The sequence below is a fragment of the Bufo gargarizans genome, chromosome 5 (assembly GCF_014858855.1).
Source record: "Bufo gargarizans isolate SCDJY-AF-19 chromosome 5, ASM1485885v1, whole genome shotgun sequence".
Taxonomy (NCBI): domain Eukaryota; kingdom Metazoa; phylum Chordata; class Amphibia; order Anura; family Bufonidae; genus Bufo; species Bufo gargarizans.
The window spans coordinates 413,200,842-413,207,883 of record NC_058084.1 but is presented as its reverse complement, the minus strand read 5'-3'; positions in this window follow the sequence as shown (position 1 = coordinate 413,207,883).

Sequence of the window (7,042 nt, the reverse complement as noted above, 5' to 3'; positions counted from 1 at the left end):
TCAGTTGTTAATTTTTTTTCGCACAGGTGCAATGCGATTTAATGCATTTTGAACGCACGTGATAAAAAAACGGAAGGTTTACAAACATCTTTTAGCAATTATCAGTGAAAAACGCATCGCATCCGCACTTGCTTGCGAATGCGATGCGATTTTCCCACAGCCCCATTCACTTCTATGGGGACAGCGTTGCGTGAAAAACACAGAATATAGAACATGCTGTGATCTTCACGCAACCCACAAGTTTTGAGTGAAAAACAATGCTCATGTACACAGACCCATTGAAATGAATGGGTCCAGATTCAGTGCATTGCACCCGCACGGGATACTCGCTCGTGTGAAAGGAGCCTAAATCTTCCCCAATAGCAGATGTCAGGGGAGCAAAGGATTGGGATTGGAAAGTTTTTACTCAGCCAGATAGGTTCTCGCCAGAACAGTCTGGCAGCGGCTTACTCCACTTTTCCTCCATTCAGGACACATACAGGCCGAGCCAAGAATTCATGTGTTCATGGGATAGAGAAAGATGGCTGCCAGCTGAGAAGGTGCATCTTAGATGTTTGCCTGACTTTAAAGAGGTTATCCAGTCCCTATAATGACCCCCAGAATGCTCCTCTAGAGCATACTTACCTGCTCTCCGGCACCCTCGTCTCACCATATGCTTGCACGGCCGCCGAGCAGCCAATAGGGCGCGACGGTGACTAGTCTCCCTAGTGTCACCATAGTGGCCTGCTATTGGCTGCTCCCCTCGTCGCCAGATATTTTGATCTGCGAACGTGCAGGGATCTGGAGGGACGTGGGTGCCAGGGAGCAGGTAAGTATGCTTTACAGGAGGGGCCCGGGGATTCTGGGGGTCACTATAAAGATTGGATAACCCCTTTTGCATGGGCCGATGACAAGCATTTGTATGGACAGGCCGGCTTAAATTTGCACTGACCAGCTGACAAAAGAACAAATACTGCAATCGGGTTGTCCAGATACCACAATGATCAGCTGCTAATGTTGCAGTTGTTTGTCGGCAGCATATCTCCCCATGCAAACTGTATGGGGATCGAACAATCGTACTAACGATCCTTAGTCTCCATACAGTTTGCATTGGCATTAAACCTGTGTATAAGGACCCTTAAGATGGCTTACACAGCAGATAAAAACTGATTTTGGCCATTTTCGCAAACAATCGTTCGTGATGGCTGACGGAAGGCTTTTCACTGCAGAAAATATGATCAACCAGGTTGGAAATTTTGCCACTGCCGGCTGAAATTAGATGCAAAATTCAGCCGATCATTTGCCAGTGTGCTGTAGTACCAGAGAGTCAGTTTAAACTGATCGACCAGTTTTGTCTGGCATATTGCTGGTAGGATCATTCATACAAATGATCTCACAGACAACTGATTGGCCACGATGCAGCCAATTATTCTCTTGTGTGTTCAGCAGGCTTTAGGCTTGTCTTATCTATGACTATAAAATATTATTGACAAACATTATGTTTATTGGATTGACAGGTTCAGTTCTGACCATGTGAAAATTTTTCTCAAACGGGGAGTGTTCGGTGAGAGTCACCAAGGTAGAGATAAATGGTCTGATGTAGCGAATAAGGTGCTAGATATGGAAGAGAGAGAGGCCCCTCAACTGAGGGCGGGCTGTGAGTTCGGGAGTGGTAGACAAGGACCCCTGAAGGCAAAGATCTAATAAGGGGAGGTGTATATTAAGAGCTTCAGTAGAAAGGGTGTCCCTAAATGCCTGCGCAGAGTCTAAGAGCGCGTCCGCGACCTGAGCACAATTCAAAGGGCCAGATGTCAGTGTTTTCCTCAGTCCACATTTGTGTCAGTAACGTAGGGTATTTTTAGTAAGTTGTATATGTTACTGTTTACGAGTGAGGGAGGCTTCTTACATACCAGTGTAGACCTAAGAGGTATGGGGCTCATAGCATTTTCGGCCTGGATATCCAGTCTCTCGTTTAACCCCTTAGCGCAGAACGCCGTGCATGTACGGCGGGGAAAACTGTGCCAGAACGCAGAACGCCGTACATGCACGGCATTTAAATGCTCCTCTGCCGACATCGCGCACCTGAAGCGCAAATTACCGTGCTGTATCGGGGACCAAACAGCTCCCCCTTGACGGCCAGGGACCGATCAGCAGTGGTCCCGGCCGCCGATCACCGCCACACATCCTGTTCGTTCCAATGAGCGATTGCACGAATGTGCGCATGTGCGCACACATCTCCTCCTCTTCTGGCACCCGGCTGTCGCTGAAATAAGAGGATCAGAGATGAGAAATAGCTGTCTGAACATAATTCATTGTGATTGGTCCGTTTCTGACTGTGGACCAATCACAATGAGTTATGTACAGGATGCTATCTCTCACCTTCGATCCTCTCATTTCAGTCAGAGAAGTGATCGGAGGCAGAGCAGTTAGACCTGTGAAAAAAGAAACACACACACACACACACACACCAAAAGAGCCCCTCATTCGTCCCCTGTGACCCTCATCACCCCTCATTTGTCCCCTGTGACTGTGTGCTGTCTGCCTATAGTGACAGTACATCAGCACCTCAGTCCCTGTCAGCCATACTGTCAGTAACCTGTTTTTGGCAAATCATTAGGGTTAGTTAGGGAGTTATTACGGTTAGAGCTCTTGTTTTAGGGTAAGTTAGACGTTTATTGAAAAAAATAAAAATAATAAAAAAAATATTGGGGACGTCCGTACTTGTTCCCGATTATAAATACTCTGTTTCAAACCCCCCCATACCTCTGAACCTCTATCTTATACCAGTGATATAAAGCTCCACTGCTTTTGGAGCAATTTTATTTTTCAATTTTTTTTCCGAATATATATATATATATATATATATATATACATTTTACAAAATGTCTCAACGTGTGTACAGCGCCGAGGAGGCTTATGAAATACTAGCCTCAGAGTCTGACTCTGACAGTGGAGAAGAAGAATCTTTTCTTGTGTATAGCTCTTCTTCTGATTCATCAGTTGACGAACCCTCTCACAGACGCAGTAGAGTTAGCAGCGCATCAGCTTCTACAAATGACCCCAGCTGGACTTCTGCTACTAACTTTGTACCTCAGTTGCCGGACTTTATGGCCACTACAGGCATTCATGTGAACACTGCGGGTTTCACGGAAGCTGATTTTTTCCACCTTTTTTTTTCTGATGAATTGATAGACATGATGGTGGAGCAAACTAATATTTATGCCAATCAATTTTTAGCCGCCCACCCCAACTCATACTATGCAAGACCCCTTCAGTGGACTCCCACGACCCCTTTGGAGATGATTTTTTTTTTGGGGTCTAATACTTAATATGGGGATAATTAAAAAACCATCACTACGGTCATATTGGAGTAATGACCTTTTACATCACACGCCACTATACCGCACCATTATGTCTAGGACCCGATTCGAAAGTCTCCTGAAATTTCTACATTATAACAATAATGCAGATTGTCCACCCCCTAATGATCCTAGATACGATCGTTTATACAAAATTCGGCCCATTATAGATCATTATAATCTTAAGTTTGCCCAGATCTACACCCCCAAAAAGCATCTGTCCATTGATGAATCGCTTGTGCACTTCAAGGGCAGACTGCATTTTCACCAATACCTGTCCAACAAACGGGCCAGATATGGGATCAAACTCTACAAACTATGTTAAAGCCAAAGTGGCTATACACATAAATTTAGAGTTTACGAGGGAAATTATTCTAAAATTTAACCCACAGAGTGCCCCCCTCTCCTTGGAATAGCAGGAAAAATAGTATGGGACTTGATTCACCCCCCTGCTAGGTCAAGGGTACAACGTGTCCCACTACTGAAATGCCTGTTTTCCAGAGACACTGTTACATGCGGAACTATCAGACAAAATCAAAAACATCTGCCTAAAAATTTTATAGACCAAAGGATAAGAGTGAGGGAAAGCAGGGCAGTTTGCAATGATAACATGATGCTTGTTAAGTACAAAGACAAGCGTGACGTCTTTGTACTTACTACCGTACATGCTGACAGATCAACCCCTGTTCCAGTTCGTGGATCCACAGAATCAGTCCCCAAACCTGTGTGCATCCAGGACTATAATAAGTTTATGGGAGGGGTGGATCTGTCAGACCAGGTACTGCAACCATACAGTGCCCTCCGCAAAACTCGGGCATGGTATAACAAATTGGCATTGCACCTGACGCAAATTGCCCTCTATAATGCTTTTGCAATATACAGAAGTGCAGGAAACAGAGGAAAATTCCTGCACTTTCAAGAAAAAGTAATAAAGAACTTTTTATTTGGGGAACAGGAAGGGGAAGGGAGCAGGGACACAGGAAGTGAGAGCAGAATAATACGAGGACAGCATTTCCCTGGGGTAGTTCCCCCCACAGAGACACGGAGAAGGCCACAAAAAAGGTGTCGGGTATGCTCCAGAAATGGAATCAGGAAAGACACAATTCATCATTGTGAGACGTGCCCCTCAAAGCCGGGTCTTTGCATAAAAGATTGTTTTAGAATCTACCACACCTCTGTTGACTTTTAACTAAACGACCTTTGATCATTTTATAAAACACCCCCTTGAAACGGTATGCTGGTAAAAATTCAAATTTCCAGTTTCTCCACATTTCAATTGGCATCCTAATAAAACCCATAACAAAGCTAAAAATTCTCATTACACCCCTAGATGAATACCATGACGGGTGTTGTTTTACAAAAGGGGACTAGAACTTTGTATGTTCTAGTAGCTCAGTGTCTCTGCAATGTGATGACATCTAATATACAACATATTTCTTTGATATAATTTGAAACACTTGTTTCTTTTAGCTGCTATATTTGGCGACTATGTCCTACCATATAAAGCTTATATATATATAAAATTTGTAGGATACGGAATGCATCAGGTGATGCTTATCAGTACACTGAACTTTACAGTGTGCCCATACAGCAGTTTACGGCCACATTTGAAGTGTTGCCATATTCAGGAGAAAATGGCTAACAAATTGTGGGTGTAATTTATTCTGTTACCCCTTGTGAAAATAAATAATGTGGGCCTAAAGAGACATTTTCTTGTAAAAAAATAAAAATGTTCCTTTTTACAGCCAAATATTTCTAAATTCTATGAAACGCTTGTTGGGTCAAAGTGCTCGCTACATGCCTTGAAAAATTCCTTGGGGGGTGTAGTTTCCAAAATGGGGTCACTTCTTGGGGTTTTCCACTGTGGGGGTACCTCAGGGTGTCTTCAAATGTGACATGGCACCTGAAAATTATTCCAGCGAAATCTGCCCTCCAAAAGCCATATGGCGGTCCTTGTCTTTTGAACCCTGCAGTGTGCCCATACAGCAGTTTACGGCCACATATGAAGTGTTGCCATATTTAGGAGAGAATGGGTAACAAATTGTGGGTGTAATTTATTCTGTTACCCCTTGTGAAAATAAATAATGTGGGCCTAAGACATTTTCTTGTAAAAAAAAAAAAATTTTCCTTTTTACAGCCAAATATTTCTAAATTCTATGAAACGCTTGTTGGGTCAAAGTGCTCGCTACATGCCTTGAAAAATTCCTTGGGGGGTGTAGTTTCCAAAATGGGGTCACTTCTTGGGGTTTTCCACTGTGGAGGTACCTCAGGGTGTCTTCAAATGTGACATGGCACCTGAAAATTATTCCAGCGAAATCTGCCTTCCAAAAACCAAACGGCGCACCTTTCACTATACGCCCCGCTGTGTGGCCGTACAGTAGTTTACGGCCACATATTGGCTGTTTCTGTAAACGGCACAGTCAGGGCAATAATGATACAGTCTTGTTTGGCTGTTAACCCTTGCTTTGTTAGTGGAAAAAAATTGTTAAAATGGAAAATTAGGCAAAAAAATTTAATTCTCAAATTTCTTCCCCATTTGCCAATAACTCTTGTGCAACACCTAAAGGGTTAACGACGTATGTAAGATCAGTTTTGAATACCTTGAGGGGTGTAGTTTCTTAGATGGGGTCATTTTTGGGTGGTTTCTATTATGTAAGCCTCGCAAAGTGACTTCAGACCTGTAGTGGTCCCTAAAAATTGGGTTTTTGTAAATTTCTGAAAAATTTCAAGATTTGCTTCTAAACTTCTAAGCCTTGTAACATCCCCAAAAAATTAAATATAATTCAAACATGAAGTAGACATATGGGGAATGTAATGTCATCACAATTTTTGGGGGTATTACTATGTATTACAGAGGTAGAGAAACTGAAACTTTGAAATTTGCAAATTTTTCCCAATTTTTGGTAAATTAGGTATTTTTTTATGCCAAAAAATTAACTTTTTTGACCCAATTTTAGCAGTTTTATGAAGTACAATATGTGACGAAAAAAGAATCTCAGAATGGCCTGGATAAGTCAAAGCGTTTTAAAGTTATCACCACTTAAAGTGACACTGGTCAGATTTTCAAAAAATGGCCTGGTCCTTAAGGTGAAATAAGGCTGTGTCCTTAAGGGGTTAAAGCTCGCAGCCAATCTAGACATCTAGTCCCCTGTATCGCTTTATAGTATGTTTTAAAATCTACACTATATTGCGCATGCGGCCGGCGCATGCGCAATATGAAAAGCTGTTCCTCTGCCCATAATGGGCAGAGCAGTGCGCAGGTGCGGGACAGTTCCCAGCCTGACTTCTTCTCTTGCCGCTCGTGACGTCCGCCGGCTGGAGGCAGAGGAGGAGGTAATAATAGGACAGAAGGGTGGGCCAGAGGGCTGAAAGAGGTGTGTTTTTCTGGGCACATCGCCCCGTGTTTTTTTCATGATCTGAATGAGGGACACAGAAAACAAAGGTACCATTGTAATGAGGGTCAAAGAGTCTATAACCTGATCTGAGCGGTCTAAAACACTCAGAATAGGTGAAAGACTCCCTTTAAGTAAGTTCTTAAGTTCTGTACGTGCTTGAGTTAATTGCCTGAGCATGTCAGGAGATAACTGATGCTTATGGGACCTCTCTAAGTGTGTAATTTTGCCTGTAGGTCCAATATGGCCTGTTATCTGAGTTTGTTAATGTCGGCTCCTAGGGCTATAAAATGACCCCTGATAACTGGCTTA